Genomic DNA, 19741 nt, shown 5'->3' with positions numbered 1-19741 from the left:
AAAGTTTAAAAAGACTCCGGCGTCTATTAAAATACATAATTTATTAAGCTCTTACGCCAAAATTCAAGTATGAATCCTAAACTATAGACATATATATCAAATCAAACACAAATTATTTATTATCATAAAGGTTGTAGAGATGTTCAGATATACATATATCCATCAGATTCTAATCTAGGCTGAGCCTGTACCTTGTACGTTGGCGAGACCGATTGACAGCTAATTTCACATTAGTAAATAGGTACATTAAATAATTTTACGGTTTAGAGTCACTTGTCTAAACCGTAAAATTATTGTGTTGTGTGTTGTTGTGTGTGTTCTTGGTTGCGAGTGACTAAAAACAAGTGAGTCTAAACCGTAAAATTATTCAATGTTAGTTACAGCTTAAATTCGATTAGTAAATACAGTTAATATGTATTATAAGTAGGTACTACAATACAAGCTATAAAATACAACATAGACTAAACAGGTATGCTCTTTTCATTAAGTAATAGTTATAATAATCATCTACATTGTATAGCAACGCTTTACCAGCTACCACATACACCGCCGGGCCCTCACAATGTCATCTAACATTTATTCCTTCATAATACAATACAATACAATAATTAAACTAACTAGCTAAACATCGGCACCCCTTTCAACTAGTCAACTCACCTGTGTTGCCAGCACAAAAAATTCGCAACAAAACCGACCCCCCATAACAATAGAAGAATACCCTATTATAGGGTAAAAAAAATGGCAAAGAGGCCGTCTTTTGTGGGGAAAAAAATGTACAATGGCATAATGCGATCACTTGTTTAGTTTGTCCAATGATGGCGCTATGTTGTAGAAAGTCTTTCGGGTTGTAAACTAAGATTAATTAATGTTAGAGTTACGGGGTTTCGGCTTTTGGTGTGTCTTGTGTTTGTACTTATAATGTGCCATGTAGCTTATGCATAGTCGTATTCCAAAAAAAAATATTAGAGAAAACTTACAGTAGAGTTAGACCAAGAAAAGTCTGCAGCGATTTTGACAGCCCACATAGTGCAAGTGTTATTTAATACGTCATCTTTTTCTTAAAAGTTTTACGTTTAAAACAACACTTGCACTGCGTGGGCTATCAAAATCGCTGCAGACTTTTCTTGGTCTAACTCTGTTTCAGTAGAACCACAGAGAAATAAGTGAACTAGATATAAACTTATTTATTATACTTAATTTTTAACCGAGCTTTGTGAATAATTATTTATACTACATATAAGATATACGTTAGCTTTAAGTTATAGGTCACACCAAGAAAAGTCTGCAGCGGACTTGATAGCCCTCGCAGTGTAAGTGTTATTTATACGTCATAATTTCATAGGAATTTGACGTTTGCAATGCAGACTTTTGGCGGTCTAACTCTAAGCGACTTTTAAACATATTAATAATACGTTTACGATTTATTATGGCCGGACTTACATATATATACCTAGCAATAATAGGGTATTTGACTGTATTTAAAAAAATAGTTATTTGTTTATGGTCTTATACGGGTTATAAAATAGAAATTGTGTGTAAAAATAACTGATGTCTACGTTGCTCTATTAATATTCTGGTGCGTGGACGAACGAACTGCGTATTGGACGTGAACCTAACAAATCCCATGGTGTAAAATTATTTTCACCACACCAGCTCGGAAAGGCTTACTTTGCACTTCAAAAACTGATAGCAAGGTTGCATTTTATTCACATGTGAGGCAAAGTAATCAATTGCAAATTTTGAGTTGTTTTCTTATGTTTGCTGGTAGAACTGACTTTTAAATTATGATTTTGAATGATAAATATTTAATAACATTCATTTGGATTTGATTTGGTTTGATTTTGTTTGATATTTTACATTTAATATTTGCTTCGGGTTGGTGTGGTGAAAAATTTTGTGTTTCACTCGGGGGCAAATTTCGTTTAACCCTCGTGCTTTGAAACCCTCGCAACGCTCAAGATTCCATTTTTCGAACCACTCGCTACGCTCGTGGTTAAATTTTGGGAATCTTTCGCTTGCTCGGGTATCAATATTAGCACGAGCGTTTAAACAACAACTTTGCCCCCTTGTGGCACTGGTCCCACCGCGAGCTAGTAAGCTATGAGCTATCGGCTATAAACACGAACAAAAGATAAGCACTCCCCTGTAAATAAAAGAGACACGGCGATATTTATAGCTCACCGCTGGGCGAGTAACTATAAATATCGCCGTGTCTCTTTTATTTACACGGGAGTGCTTATCTTTTGTTCGTGTTTATAGCCGATAGTGCAAAGTAAGCCTTTCCGAGCTGGTGTGGTGAAAATAATTTTACACCATGGGATTTGTTAGGTTCACGTCCAATACGCAGTTCGTCCACGCACCAGAAGATTAATAGAGCAACGTAGACATCAGTTATTTTTAGACACAATTTCTATTTTATAACCCGTATAAGACCATAAAGAGTAGGTAATTTTGATTGTGACGTCACATGCTAGCGTTTCATATAAATTCCATAGTAGCTATCGTTTTGACAGTTCGAAATAGATACAGCCGGCGTATTATGGATAGCTTTATCCATCTTTATCCACGTGATAAAATATAACTGTCACTTTTTAAAACCGTGGGATAGAAAGTGACGGACACCGTTATATCACGCTGTCACGTAGACAAGAACGACCATCATAACCGTACTGATTTGAATAGTCGCCAAATACCCTATTTGAAATTATAGCCAAATATAAAACAATGCCTTTTCAAATCTATTTTTACAGCAATATAACGTCAATATTTCGTAATGAACTAACGGGTAGGGTTGGCAATTACCCCGTTTGACCTTTACCCTCCGCTATTGAACCCTGGGGTGAAGATTCTGTGTTATTCATACTTTAGCTATTCTTTATTCGCAGACATTGAAGTTTTTGTGGCATAAACGAGTGTTTGAGACGTCATATTCGCTATGTGCATGACTGGTGCTGCCCTCATTTTGGCGGAATTTCTACGTTAAATCTTATGGAGTAAAATTAGTTCAAGCGGCTGCCGCTAGTACTAATGTCGGACATTCCATAAGATTACCTGTGTTTGTGACGATCAGCGCCACCGACTTCGCACGTTCCCAATAGGGCAGTGGTTCCCAAAGTCGACTGGCTTCCGACAACAACTACCAAACTACCAAACCTTACAAAAACGAAGATTAGTAACGAAATAAATAACACCAAGTCCGACAATGAATTCTTTAAAGCTTACTATACTTTAAATGTTTTTTTTCACGACCAATAACTGCAATTAATAAAGCACCTATATAATAAATAATATACCTAATAAACATATATAATCACTAATATACTTAATCTAATTGTACAAATAACTCGATCTCCTCTTGAATAAACTGTTTGCTGTGCCCTACAGGGTGTCATGTTGTACACAATTCTATGTGATATGCAATAAAGATTATGAGTATGAGTATGAGTATGAGTAAACTATAATATGTAAAACTTTCGCGTTTTGAACACATATTAACTCACATTTATAGATGGGTCTATCGCGAATTTATTTTATAACCTTTATTTACCGAGGTCTAACAAAATCTAACAAAAACTACCAAAGGACCCTCTAGGCAGTCTTAAAAAACCGGGCAAGTGCGAGTCGGACTCGCGCACGAAGGGTTCCGTACCATAAAGCAAAAAAAAAAAACGGAAAAAAATGCAAAAAGAAAACGGTCACCCATCCAAGTGTCAGTACTTGGATGGGTGACCGTTTTCTTTCACGCCCGACGTTGCTTAACTTTGGTCAAAAATCACGTTTGCTGTATGGGAGCCCCACTTAAATCTTTATTTTATTCTGTTTTTAGTATTTGTTGTTACAGCGGCAACAGAAATACATCATCTGTGAAAATTTCAACTGTCTAGCTATCACGGTTCGTGAGATACAGCCTGGTGACAGACAGACGGACAGACGGACGGATGGACGGACGGACGGACGGACAGCGAAGTCTTAGTAATAGGGTCCCGTTTTACCCTTTGGGTACGGAACCCTAAAAAGGGGGCATAAAATATTATTGGTAGGTACTTGACGCTCAGGCCCCTGTTTCACCAACGTGACAGGTGCGACGAATTGTAAAATCACTGTTGCTGACGTCACAGGCATCCATGGGCTACGGTTACCGCTTACCATCGGGCGGGCCGTATTCCTGTTTGCCACCATCATTGTATTATTAAAAAAAACTTTATGATATCGGAAAAAAACAGGTAAATCTCTTGCTAAGTTTATGACAATTGTCACAAGAAACACTACAATTGTCACGTAATTCCGACATATAACTCATTACCTGTCAAGAATTACCTACAATTCTTCTAAATCTTTGACAATTGTCAGAAACTTCGCAGGACAAATATCTGTTTTATTCCGATATAATAAAGTTTTTTTAAATAATACAATGATGGTGGCAAACAGGAATACGGCCTGCCAGATGGTAAGTGGTAATCGTAGCCCATGGATGCCTGTGACGTCAGCAACAGTGATTTTACAATTCGTCGCACCTGTCACCGATGTGAAATTGGGGCCTGATGTCCTAGTTCCAGTAGGTACGGCTACCACCAGTTTTGACATTGACATATTAGCTCGCGTCTACGTAAATTACTTTATATACATCTCGCTTGCACTAATATGCGAGTACGAGCGAGATGCATAGAAAGTAAGTTACTTAGACGTGAGTGAATATGTCAATGTCAAAACTGGTGGTAGTGGTACAGGGCCCACTCAATATTCCCTCGCGACCCACCAGTGGGTCGCGACCCATAGTCATAGGGAAATGCTGTCACAGGGGCAAAATAAACTATGCCCCCTTTATCCCACTTTGCCTTATATCTATATTTACAGGGTGTCTCGTAAACTAAAGATATAGCAATGAGAACTAACAGATATATATAAGTATAGATAGCTAAGTAGTTTTTAAAATTAGTATAAATTCTCATTATACCCACCATGATATTTTTCTGTTTGACCCTGTGGTTGACTGGTAGAGAATGCCACGAGGCATTAAGTCCGCCATTTATACTTTTTTATGTGCAATAAAATTTAAAATAAATAAATGTTTTCATATTTGGGATCCAACTTAGAAGACCTATCTTGATCCAAACTAAGTCTTGTTTCGAGACAAAAAAAAAATTAACTAAGTAGGCGACGATATACGTAGGTACTTATGTAGGTAGGTACTGAAATATCCAATAAGGATACAATAATTTACTACATAGGTACTTATATGAAAAAAAAATATTTTGCATTACACAGATAGGTATGGTTCTCTTTCATCGCCGGTTTAGGGACAGCCTGTATAAATAAGCTTCTATTGCTCAGGGTAAGACCGGGGTGGTTGCCCATAAGGGAGAAATTGACAATTGAAAAAAAAAAGAGGTACAAGGACTCAAGCAACTATAGATCAATGTTTTGTTAAGTTGACTTCTCCCATTGTATGAAAAACCACACCGATTTTTTAAATAAAAATACCTATAGGTAAAACACAGTCCATGAGAGAGAAGGACCGAGATATGTAAAAAGTTACACCACAAACAAAGACAAACTTTATCCAGTCTGTTTGGTAGGTATTATTTATCACACTGCATAATATTAACTATATTAAGATCCTAAAATAAATCTTAAGATAAAAAAAATGTTGATGCACTTGACTTCACACTCCCAAAGGACATTAAAATCACAATCCAAAGTTCATCGGCTCAAGCACTAAAATCAAAGAAACCGCCACTAAAAAAACACACTTAAAAAAAATAAAGCCTACAGCTTCGAGTTCTCTTACTTTCTGGCTCACGTACGGACTAAAACTGGGCGTGGCCAAGAGAACAGGTTAGTAAAGCCGAACACCGCCAAAAAATACCATAAAAAACATATAATGGCAACCCTAGGAGACGATCGATGGGATAGTACCAACCGGCTCGCGTCTCACGTACTAACGAAAAAAATCTCGTTACTACCCTCTACCAATCAAAAGGAAGCCGCGCCCCTTGATCATTCCACCTTCAAATAGGCCACGCCTTGAACGCGACGCTAGCGCCAGCGCCGCCATACAAGTGGCGTAGATCGGTACTAAATAGAGCGAGACAGAGCTACGCTGGGCGCGTCGCCTCTCGCACAATTTGAGCCAACCGATCATTAAGTGTTTAAATTCAACGGGAGTTGGTTGTGTCGGGTTTCCACGGAGGGGAACGCTATTAAAATATCTACAAACATTATCTTTAATTGGGCTGAATTTTGCGCCTGTGTGCGCGGGTTTTTTTTATTCAGTGTCGCTTTTTTCCAAGTTGATCACTGTTATCAGTATTGTTTAGTGCGGTTAGTGTTGTGAACGAAAATGACTTCAGTGACGTGACAGTTCGAGAAAAATCGCCAATTCGCGATTCGCGCTTGAAAAATCGACAAAAATGACACGTGCCACATAATAGTGATGCGATTAAAAGTAACTATCGCAGTCCCGTTCATCTTGATTGCCGACGATTAACCAATAACCAATATAATCATCTCTGACCCCATCGATTTCTAAACGTGTTTTTCGGCGTTTCACTTTTTCCGAATCGGATTTTTAACGGTTTTTCTGTGTTCACAAACAGTGCGTTCGGGTTTTAGAGAACATAATTCTGTGTGACTGTGCTCTAAAATTATTGTGGAAAAGTGATGCTGTGTGCCGTTTGATTTTTCGATTTTTCCGTGAGTACCTAGACAATACCTAGTTTTAGTTTTTATTAGTACCTATACCCATACTGCTTTCAGGATTTTAGACAATTTTAAATTTTTAAACAACTATCTACCTACCTTCGCGTTAACAAAAAAATCTGAAAAATACTCTACAATTTAGAAAAAGTGCAAAACATAATTTTCATATTCAAAGAACTGAATTTTAAATGTAACTAATACCCAGTTAAAAAGTTCTACAATTTGTGTGAATCTAAAATACAATTTAAAAAAATCTAGATAGATAACCAAATACGTACAATATTACCTAGGTACATTATAGGAAAAACCCAGACACAGGAAAATCCTAGTCTCACCAATCTATGTACATAGTACATAAATCATCCATAATAAAGCAAAAAAACAAGTTACAATGTAACTTTTCACTACGTCTTAGTTATCCACGACAGATTAATACCTAAAAGTCAGATCGAAATAAGTCTGCAATTATTTTGATAGCACACGCAGTGCAAGTGTTATTTTACGTCAAACTTCTATAAAATTATGACGTATAAAAATACTTGCACTCTAAGTATATGCTATCAAAATCGTTGCAAACTTTTCTTGGTCTAACTCTATGGAGATATGTAGTTTGAGGTTCCGGAATAGTTTTTATCAATTTTAATCATTCCAAGCAGACGAAGTCGCAGGCAGAAGCTAATGTAGGTATATAAATCAAAATCAGAAATGATCAATCATTATTACGAATCATTAAAGGTGAGAAACGATCATTATAAATCATTGCATGATTAACAAGAGATCATTAATGATAATTCTTATGATGATTCAAGATGCAATGTGAATGAGAGTAAAAAAATTTGGCTAATAAGATACCAATAAGATTTAAATTTAAGTTGTCAATTTTTTTTCTCACGGCCAATTTTCCCCGTTTTACCCTAATTATTAATATCAGATTCTTAATACCTAACAACAAACTATAGAATATCACATTTTAACCATTAAATTATGACTTAAGCACCGATAATAAGTACCGGTAAAACCATCATAGGCTCTATAAATGCTCTTACCTACTAAGTATTTTAGTAGGTATTTAACTAGAATAACCATAGGTACATAGGTAGGTATTAGTACCTAACATTAGTACCTACAAGTCTGACCGAAATCGTTTTTTAGGGTTCCGTACCCAAAGGGTAAAACGGGACCCTATTACTAAGACTTCGCTGTCCGTCCGTCCGTCCGTCCGTCCGTCCGTCCGTCCGTCCGTCCGTCCGTCCGTCCGTCCGTCCGTCCGTCTGTCCGTCTGTCTGTCACCAGGCTGTATCTCACGAACCGTGATAGCTAGACAGTTGAAATTTTCACAGATGATGTATTTCTGTTGCCGCTATAACAACAAATACTAAAAACAGAATAAAATAAAGATTTAAGTGGGGCTCCCATACAGCAAACGTGATTTTTGATCAAAGTTAAGCAACGTCGGGCGTGGTCAGTACTTGGATGGGTGACCGTTTTCTTTTTGCATTTTTTTCCGTTTTTTTTTTGCTTTATGGTACGGAACCCTTCGTGCGCGAGTCCGACTCGCACTTGCCCGGTTTTTTACGAAACCAAAGCTGAAGAAATAGAAAATAAATTCTACATATCGAATGCAACCGCTCTCTAAAGGATGACGCACGCTAGACCGGGCCGGGCCGGAGCCACTGACGCTTCGTTTTCTATGGAAAGCACCACGTGATCACCGATCAGCCGTCATAGGAAATGACATGGACGCCTCGGCCCGGGCACGGCCCGGTCTAGCGTGGGTCATCTTTAATCTTGTAAACTGTCGGATTAATAGAGCGAATCACATGATATATTGAGAGCGCACTATTCGCCAACAACAACCAAACTGTCTCAGTTTGGCGAAAATATTGCATAAGTATCTACTCTTAATTGTTAAAAAAAAAACATAAGCCGCTAAGGCCCACTTGCACCACTAACCCGGGGTTAAGCGGTTAAACCGTTAACTCAGTGTCAAATTGTACTGGTAACCATGGTAACTCCAGGTTTAACCGGTTAACCCCGGGCTAGTGGAATGGTGCAAAATTGGCTTAAACAATTATTCAGGGTCCTTATCCGCAACAAAAGGTTTGCAAACGTGATATGATTAAAAAAAAAAAACTAGGTATATGTATTATATTTGATTTATGTATAAATAATATATAATTTAAGTGAAAAAAAATGGAAACTTATGTAGCGAAACGGACCAGTAGCCGTGGAAAATGCCCTAGGCTGCCTAGGTACTAGCAATGAGACCTAGACCGTAACACGGTAGCTATTTACGTGGTAGGACTTCCCTAGTATTGTGTCTCTTTCTTTTGCTGTCGAAACGAGAGAGATGGACGTTAAATTACGTGAAACGGATGTTGCCATTTGAAATAAGGTACTTGGTTAGAAAAAAATCTAAAAAACTGTTTTTTTATAACTTTATAAGGTTTTTTAGACCAGTTGTTAAGTATACATAGTACCAACCTAGTAAATAAATCAAACATACAAAGAAGTCAATTAAATATTTAGGTAGGTAACCCAAAGGTTGTCTGGAAGAGATCGCTTTTTAGCGATAATACCGCCTGTTGTTTACCTATGCTTGTATTTCTGTTTTCTTTTGTATTGTCTTCTTTTATTGAGGTGTGCAATAAAGAGTTTTTGTATTGTATTGTATTGTAGGTAAGTACTTTACATTGGTAGGTACCTTTTCCAATAAAGGTAAACTATCTCTATTTAAAACTACCCCTGTTGCACCCTAAAAACCCTAAAAGCGAACCCAGGAGGGATCTTAAAAATAGATCTAGAGCCTTGGATTTCCAATCCTTAAGTAAATTTCTAATATATTTAATTGCAAAAATATTTAAAAGTAGGTACCTACGTATTGGCAGCAGGTAGATACACTAAAACACAGTATTCCGAGTTACAAATGTATATTTTCTTTTACATATTTTAAGACACAACTACTCAATTTTTTAACAGGCTGAAAAATTCTTTCTGTCGCTTTCTCTAATCTCAATGTCATTTTTCCTTAAAACTGTTCTTAAAACTTTTCCTTAAAATCTATCTGACGCGTGTCAAACATTAAAAAAAACTAAATCATTGTTCGAAAATCTTTAACATCTAATATTATTAAGAAGAGTACTTTTGTACGGTGATATAGTTTGTCAAAGGACTATCTCATACTCATACTCTCATATATTTTATTGCCTTTCATGTGTACAGAGGATCTTAGGGCTAAGTACAGTTTCAACATGAACCCTGCGAGAATATAGCAACATAAGACTAATTAAAACTAAACTAAATAGGTAGAACATTTAGTTCTAACTTAAAAACTCTTGGATACAGTTGTTACTGCTTTGCTAATTTATTGTCGCTTTAACTCTGTTTATGTGTGTTTTATGCACTTTTATGTTTATTCTCATTTCAAACACTATTAGTTCTAGCACCCAAAAAATAAGGATGAGTATAGTTTTTTGTTCTTATTTACTGACAAATGTGGTTTGACCAACTATATTTTTTTCAATAGGTAATTGCTTCAAGTTAGGGTACTTAATCATCCTCATTTCTGCACAATGCAGTTCAAATAATCTAGCTTGACCTTTAATCATAAATACACCGCACCTAGTTATAAGTTGTATGTTCTTATTAATAAGACTACCGTGCAGGCTTTCATTTCTTATTGTTATCTTACAATTTTGCTTAACAATGCAATACAATACGATATCAATCATATCTTATAATAACCATAATGTAATAATGTTAATTTGGCTTACTGTATTTATATGTGTTAAATCAATAAAAAAAGTTTTTTTTTAAATGCCAGTGTAGTAATAACGCGGCCACTAGATGGCCGCTTTACTTTTGAAATTTTACAGCTCCTTTAAAGTATAAAACAACTGGGAGTGTTCAGATAGGTAATCGTTATTTAAAACATATTTATACACGGGTCTACTCCGGGACCCGGATATGTTCTTGAACTACGTCCAGGACCCGGGTATGTCCTTAAACCACGTCCAAGACCACCGGTGGACAGGCAGCAGCGTCCCTCAAATTCGGTGTACTCGACTGCGATCGCCAACCCGCCTGCCAAGCGTGCCGATTATGGCATTCACCCCCCAAAAAAGGGGGAGGCCTATGTTCAGCAGTGGACGTCTTATGGCTGAGATGACGATGATGATGACACGGGTCTACCGCGAATTTATTTTGTTAGATACCTTTTATTTCCGACGTTTCGACACAGACTTCAGTGGTCGTGGTCGCGGCTAATGTCCTAGCAAAATGTCAAAACAGAGATTTGTGTAAACACCCGCCGATAAGACTATGAAAAAAGTTTGTTTAAATGTTTTCATCTAGCCTCAACTGGCTTAATGTTGACTCATGTTAGACCGGGCCGTGTCCGGGCCGGAGCTTCCGGAGCTTACTTTGCTATGACATGACAGGCGATCACGTGATGCTTTCCATAGAAAACGGTGCGCAGGATGTAACGTTGGTCACCCTTTAACGAGCCGTTTCAGGGTAGTTTTTTTTTTAAATTTTACTCGTATTTAAATACCTAAAGATACAGAGTATAGTGATTGAACGAGCGATGTGTACGTTTTGAGTAATCGTGAAATACAATCGCCTCATAGACATTAAAGTTTACCATATCCACAAAACTTTATAAAAACACTAACCCTTTCAGCCAGACGCATAAAACTGGAACCGCTCCTTTATCACCCATTTAAAAACTAATCTAACCTCCTTACGACTTCCTTTTTTCATCCTTTCCTGGAATCCCCATACTCTTGTAAATACCAGTAGTTAAATTTAAATAAAATTGTACATACCCTCACCAATAAAATACTATGGCCTCATAAAGATAAACATGTAATGTCATACCCTTTTTTGCTTGAATAATTAGAAACGCAAGCCGCGCCATTTTTCTTCGGATTAAAAAATTATGGCCAATTTTAGAATGTCTTCTTGAGATCTTATAAAAGAGGGTAGGTGAGAGAAACGTGTAAAGTGTGATCAGGAATATATGATCACGCGCCATGTTGCGGAATTTCACTGGAACTAATTTTTTCATACTATTAGAGTTACTTTCATGATAAATTATAATTATAGAGTTAACAAGAAAATGTAACGATTTTGATAACATACGCAGTGCAATTGTTATTTTAAACGTCAAACTTCTATGAAATTATGACGTATTAAATAACACTTGTACTGCGTATGCTATCGCTGCAGACTTTTGGTCTAACTCTAAGTATCCGAATGACCGATTGCTCATATAGTAACAGCACCAGTCATGGGACATTTAAGAGGGAATTTGGAGTATTTGTGATATTTCCCTAATACATGTGAATGGTCTACCGCTTAGCGTATTGAAAGATGAAAGTCCTACCCGTCTTTCATGTTTCAGGCGTGTTGTATCAAAGATACTGCAATGAGTTTCCACATACTTAACAAATTAAAACTATGCTATTTTTCTCCAGTCATGGACACCAAAGCTCCAGTAATGGGCCCCCCAGTAATGGACACTACTCTATCAGTATAAAATATTGAAATAGGTCATCAGATCTGGTCCATGTTATCATAATATTGCATTATCATCCGATTTGCATATTTAATTACGAATACAAAATTTCAACTCAATCGGAAAACGGGAAAGTGGCTCAAACTCGGCTACCAAGATTTGACCCACACTAAAAAACGATATTAATTTATCCGAAGTCCGAGCATACCTCCTGGTTGACATATTTCGTAACTACATTTTACTTCTGTATTGTTTAAACATGAAATGATGGCATGGCAAGCATCATTATGTAAATTTCCCATTATAGGAGGTATGCAGTTTTACAGCTCCTATAATGGGATTGGGCCAAATACCACTATTTTTTTACATCTGTGGACTCACAACATAGTATGTTGTATACCTTATCTCATGGTAAATGCAATTAACAAAACACATTTTAGTTTTCATCAAGTATTAATTAATTAAAATTTAATAAATTAACTCACCTCTCTTAGCGAAGTTGTTAAGAATTCGTAGTGGTATTTTTTTTTCAGTGACACGACAACTTTTGGGTTGACGCCAATTTCTTAAAAAACAACCAAATTTAATAAAAATTCAAACTGAAACAGCTCTAGGACTCTTATTTATGATAATATACAGGCAGTGTTTATAAACTACTTTTAGACACTTATTTTACAGGATTTGTGGTGTTTTGTCCCATTACTGGTTCCACGCCCATCATAGGGTACACTACTATAATAGGTACATACATAAACATACATACATATAATCACGCCTATTTCCCGGAGGGGTAGGCAGAGACCCACGGATTTCCACTTGCTACCATCCTGACATACCTCTTTCCCTTCTTTTACTTCTATAACATTCCTCATACACGGTCGCGGGTTTACGGTGCTCTTGACCTGGCCTCATAATATTCCTTTAAAAGGCAAACTTACACAAAACCACTTAAACAAAAGCTCAAACCTTTTTAAAATTCAAACCCATTCGATTTCATAACCGCTACAATTATTCTAAAACAACGTTTTCCAAGCAAAAGTTCACATACAAATCGATAATAATTATTAATGTATACGTTAACCCTACCTTTTGATATTAAGCGCCCGTTAAATATTAACGTCAGGTTATGGTGGCTGATGAGCGACAAACATGTCGGGTTTGTCGTTTAATTAACTGTTGTGGTGACAAATATTATTGTTTGTCACTTTTGTCAGGTCATAGACAGGCTTTAATTTTGTCTTTATTAATTTCTTGTTGTTTATTCATTGTCTTTATTTTGTATTATCAATTCAATTCTTGGGAATAGAATAAAGGGAAACTTAGAACAACTAGTAGAAACATTAAAATTGTAGAGTTAGACCAAGCTAAGTTTGCAGCGATTTTGATAGCACAGACTGTGCAAGTGTTATTTAAACGTCATAATTTAATAAAAGTCTGACGTTTTAAAATAATACTTGGTCGGGCCTATCAAAATCGCTGCCAGCCAAGCATAGTCTAGCGGGGCCCACTGGTTAACAGTCCGCCGGACGGTATCGGCCTGTCAGTTGTTAGGAACTGTCAATATTTCGTTCTAACTGACAGGCCGATTCCGTCCGGCGGACTGTTAATCAGTGGGCCCCTTTAGACTATGCTTGGCTGGCAGCGATTTTGACATAATCCCCCCGCCCTCTATAGATTTCTCTCGCACTAATATGCCAGTACGAGCGAGATGCATAGAGTAAGTTACGCTCACGCTAGCGGATAGGGGTCATCCATTAATTACGTCACACGAATTTCTAGGTTTTTTGATTGAATTGAATTAATGGATGACCCCATATGTCAGACTCAAAATTGTGGTAAGGCTACAGAAGCTAGTCCAAACATCACACTTAAACTCAACAGTCAATTCATCAAGTCGACACTGACATATACTCGTAGATGACTATCATAACTAATGATAACACTTGATGTCTTCTTCTATTGGGGTTTCCAAATGATTGGTTCGTATTTTCGTGCGCGACTAAAATATTAGATGATAGGGACGGACATTATGAATATATTTGCGCTTTTTTGTGTAAAACCGTAGTGAAAATAAGCTACATATTTATAAACAGCTTTTTTCACTTTTCACCATCAGGCTTTTGCAGAATAATAGCTAAATACCTACGTTAATTTAGGTTTTTTTAGTCAACATTTAGGGCAGTTTTTAAAAGCAAGTCTGATTTTTGAATTTGAGGGCTTACAAATCGTAAAAATATTAAATTAAGTAGTATTAGTATTCCGTGCTAAGCATTTTGACTTTGGCAGCAACATTTTAAAGAAATACATGCTAAAATTGGCTGAATTATCAGATTTGTGATATCATGAAAAACACTGCACTGAAGTAGGTACTTAAAAACTGTGTATTTTTATAAATGACTGATGAATGAAATACATAATATACAAACCCATCTTAAGGGGCCCACAGATTACCAGTTCGCCGGACGATATCAGCCTGTCACTTGTTCCGAGTTGTCAAATTTTGCGTTTAACTGACAGGCTGATATCGTCCGGCGAACTGTTAATCAGTGGGCCCCTTTAAGTAAGTATGTAAACACTTTATTGTACGAAAAGAAAGGAATAATGATAAAACACCAGGCACAACAGGCACCTTCTGGGCGAGCTCGCTCCATCGTAGGCCACGTCTACGCCTCGGCTAGTCTGTGGCCATGAGTAAGCCCATTCATAAAAAGAAAAAAAAAAACATATCTTAAATACCTTTATTGACACAATACCAAAACTGCTCAATGTATGCTAATCAAAACACAATTATTATTCTCATCAACACATATAACCGAATGAAAATACCTGACAAACATTAGTTATTGCATTACGAAGACAACTCAATCGAACAGCCGTCAATAATTAAAATAATTACCCGTTCCTTATACGGCTAATACGAGTAAAACGGCAAGATGGCGGCGCTTTGACGGATGGCGATGCGAAATGTCATAACTCCCGCCATTTTCTTCGCGACATTTTTTTTACAATTTAGTATGGCCTGGATGCGAGTCTTTTAAGCCACTTCGCGACATTTTCAAAGAGCAGTTTCTTTACTTTTTTTGGACCAAGGCATTGGATGTTATGCCGATGTGAAATTTAATGGTTTTTAGACTTATGTGGCACGGGTACTATAATAACATATTTTTTTTAATGAAATAAATTCGCACCAAGATACAAACGTTATTATTGTCAAGTTTATTTGAAAATATGACATTTGTAATATCACTCCCTCAATTTGTTATATTAACATCGGTGCAAAGTTTGCTTAGACTTACACTAGTTGTGATGCTTTGGAAATAAAAAAGTGGGCTAAAATATATTGATAAAAAACTCACTAAGTATATATATTGTGTTGTATTTAAAAAAATATTCGATTACTTTTAGTGCTGGCTCTAAATACACCCGCATTTAGATAATGATCGTAATTATTTATTTATTTTAATTAATATTAATTTGTAGAAAAAAGTCTGTATATCAAGTAGATTTAACTTGGATAAAAACAAAATCTGAATTACCATTTAGGCTCCTAAATAAATTCTTTGCCATAAAAATTAAGGACAACCGTGCCCATAACTTAGGCCGTTGACAGTTCGTCATTTTACATTAAAAACAAAGGACGGGCAAAGGTACCACGTACAGCCAATAACGATAATTGCGGTGAAGAAACGGTTTTTTATCCAAGTCTAGGATAACTTGTCTTATCTCACGCAATCACGAATCACGCCAGCCAGTGTTGCCAGTTCTAAAAAATGATTGTAATCTTTTTTCTTTGTCCAAGTTACGGTGATGGTAACACTATTTTTTTTTACGAAAGTGGCGTAATGGCGTTGGAAATGACAAACTCCTTTGTGGAAAATATAGAAATGGGAATTAAATGGACTAAAGTTTTTCTTATTATGTATCAAATTGAGTTGCAACAGATATTACAATAGGTACTTAACAAAGTAGTTTCATTTTAAAAAGATACTTGGTTATCAGGATTATACTTTACAGCTTTGAAAGTGCCAATTGGCATTTGACAACTAGGGTACTGTCACAAACACAATGCACATAAACAGCAAAAGTAGGAATGCACCTACAGGCAAGTGTAAGAATATGGGTGTACTCAACATACTCAAAAATATGTCCCATAGCTTTTATGTCAGCGAATTAACAACTATGGGGCATATTTTTGTCACGAATGTAATTTACAGTTTTGAAAGAGCCAATTGGCATTTGACAACTAGGTACTCACACACACAATGCAGACATACAGCAAAAATAGGTACAAATGTACCTAGTGCGTAGTGCATAATGGTTTTCCATCGTATTTTCTCGGAAACGTTCGTATTTGTCATGCCACTTCAGTCAACCTCAGTACTTTTTGTACCGAGACGAGACTGACTGAAATAGCAAGACACGTTCGTGCGTTTCTGTGAAAATACGAAGGAAAATAATTATACACTTCATCTGTACTGACATTTCTTATTTCTTGTAGCCTAATATACCTGCCTACATCTAACGAGTTACCTATTTAAAATGAGGTACCTATATAAAAATTCAAGCTTTTGCCCGCGTCTTTGTCTGCGTGGAATCAGTAGCTAAAGTATAGGGCCTGGATAAAGTGCAATACCAATAATTCAATTTGATAAGCTTAATTGCTTGCATCAATTATCAGGCAATTCATTAACTCTCTCAATTCCACCCCCCTTTTCACTCTCTTTAGGGATGATTTCCGGCATGAAAACTATCCTATGTCCTTTTCCGGGACTTAAGCTATCTCTATGCCAAATTTAAACTAAATCCGTTCAGCCGTTTAAGTGTGAAGAGGTAATAGACAGCAGACAGACAGACAGACACACTTTGGCATTTATAATATTAATTAATAATACGAGTATATATTAGTATGGATTATAATATTAATACGGATGTTAATGTATGTATTTACTAGAGTTAGACCGTAAAAAGTCTGCAGCGGATTTGATAGCCCACGCAGTGCAAGTGTCATTTTAAACGTCAAACTTCTATGAAATTATGACGTATAAATAACACTTACACTGCGTGGGCTATCAAATCCGCTGCAGTTATTGGTGCGACTATATGAACGTGGTAACAAAATAATAACGACCCATTTGGACGGTTAATGTAGTCTATATTAAACACAATACATATTAACGTATGTAAAACCAGAAAAACCGTAACATAAACCTAAAAACACCGAAGGTGTCTCTCCACCATTAATCAACGGGGTTTTTCGAATTCCCCCGTTTTTGCCACATTTGCAAACAATTGGTAGTAGGAATTAAAATGTCGGGTTCTTGGGGCATTCTTGCATATTACGGTCCTTTAGCAGCCGCCTCTTTCGTTGTAAAATTATCATCATCATCATCGTCTCCTAAGTTCGGCCACAGCGACTGCTTTCTACCATTGAGTCGCTGGCGCGCTCTCAGGTGACTGACGTACCCAATATGACAGAACTTTAAGATACGTCAAATATTACGGCTAGATACGATATGGATTAGTTATGTCAGTGTCAAAAGTGACGTTTTTGTTCGAAGAAACGTCACAATCCATATCGTATCTAGTCGTAATATATTTGACTTTTTCCAAAGTAGGAATCGGGCCGTTCGGGTGAAATCTTACAAGCTAAATTAGATCCACATCTCATTATTCATTTGCGCTGAAATTTTACATAATGTAAGTTGGGTGACAATGCAATATTATGGTACCATCCAGCTGGGCACAGGAGGTGGCTATAGGAACTCTGTGATAAAATAACGTAACCTAATTGAAAGTTTGCTAGAAATGTCTCGATGAGTAGTTGCATATTGAAAGAAAAGTATAGTCAGCGACAAAATCTTGGTATCAAAAATGTGACAATAAACTGTTAACTGGAAGTGACCCCCGAAAGGAATAAGTTTGCCTTTGTACTAATGATGTGTGTTCATGTTTTATGTTTCTTTTTGCACAATAAAGTATTACTACTACTACTGAACTTATTGCATTTTTAAGTAAAACAGCGGGACACCGAATCCAACGCAGCAATTCCAAAACATTGTGTACACGTTAACGTTCCGATTAATTGTAATTTGTCTCCGATACATATGTATAGGTAATTACCGTTTTTATGTTGCGTGCAAGTCATATGCAATAATGGCGATTCCCCGTATTAGCCGTTTGTGATGCCGATGCATTTGTTTCGGTTTTTTTACATTGTGGCAAATGAGCAATTTTAATGTGATAGTAAGCAAATAGCTGGCGCCTGTTAGGGTCTCCCCAGATCATAGACTAGGAAGCCTCTAGACCGAGTTTACAGCAATTATTTTATGCAACCGATGATGCCAAAAAAGCTGGGGTGCGCGGGACGAGGTGAGCGAAGTCCCGTGCCGTGATTGATCCGTTCAAAGACACGGACGTCACACAAAGACACTTTCGACTCGAACATGGAGTAAAATTACCGTATGCGTGGCAGAGGCGGTAGCGCGACTATGCTCAGTCTGGAGGATGTTTTGTCTGTGCCCCAGATATATCGACGTGGAATCGGCAAAAGCCGATAGGAAAAAGCTTTATGTCCGCGCAATAAGAGCGAATAAAGGGACCGAATAAGGGACTGATTAACAGTCCGCCGGATGGTATCTGCCTGGAACTGTCAACTTTTTGTTCTAACTGACAGGCCGATTCCGTCCGGCAGACTGTTAATCAGTGGGCCCCTTAAGCCTTCGACGCGTTGGTAGGCGCCGGCCGATGCGAGTGAAGCCGATTTTTTCGCTCTTATTGCGCAGACATAAAGCTAGTGATCCAAAAGACTCGAACCTTTGGAGCTCTTTTTTTAGGGCTCGCCTCATCTCTTGACGCCATAAAGGCTAAAAGCCTATTTAGCTCTTTAGCCTCCGAGCCTAGTTCTATTTAAGAGCCTAGAAACTTGGGGCTAATTACCTTATTAAGCCCCTAAAAAAAGCCTATTTAGCTCTTTAGCCCCCGACCGGCTGTCCGGGCTTAATAAGGTTATTAGCCCTAAGAGTCTAGGATCTTAAATAAAACTAAATATGCTTTTAGCCTTTTAGGCGTCAAGAGATGAGGCGAGCCCTAATAAAAGAGCTAAAAGACTCGAGTCCTTTGGGTCACTACATGAAGCTTTTTCCCATCGGATTTTACCGATTCCACGACGACATATGTGAGGGAAGCGTGAAGTCACCGTCGCCCATGAAAAGCAACATTATTTTAACTCGATTCATACCACATTATGATTATGATTTTTTTTTTCCATACCACAGTTTAAGCACGAGCTGTGAGGAATTGTACTTAGAGTCAGACCAGGACACGTCTGCACCGATTTTGATAGCACACGCAGTGCAAGTGTTATTTTAAACGTCAAACATCTATGAAATTATGTCGTATAAATAACACTAGCACTGTGTGTGCTATCAAAATCCTTTGGTCAATGTTCTGTTAGGGATTACTCAATAGTAATAATCCCTAATCTGAACAAGTGCATTTTAAGTGGAAGCTTTCATGAGATTTTGT

The 19741-nt window shown here is 37.1% G+C and overlaps 1 protein-coding gene across 2 annotated transcripts in view; it reads left to right on the top strand.

Moving 5' to 3' along the window:
- The first annotated feature begins 6142 nt into the window (after positions 1–6142).
- Positions 6143–19741, top strand: part of LOC134677061 (homeotic protein distal-less) — a 166278-nt gene continuing 152679 nt past the window's right edge. For both annotated transcript variants that reach the window (XM_063535501.1, XM_063535500.1), the window contains exon 1: positions 6143–6693. The gene's annotated coding sequence lies outside the window, so the exon portion shown is untranslated. The remainder of the gene's footprint in view (positions 6694–19741) is intronic.

This window comes from Cydia fagiglandana, chromosome 25 (assembly GCF_963556715.1).
Source record: "Cydia fagiglandana chromosome 25, ilCydFagi1.1, whole genome shotgun sequence".
NCBI lineage: Eukaryota > Metazoa > Arthropoda > Insecta > Lepidoptera > Tortricidae > Cydia > Cydia fagiglandana.
Note: the sequence above shows the minus strand (reverse complement) of the source record. Positions and strands in the feature narration are given on the sequence as shown.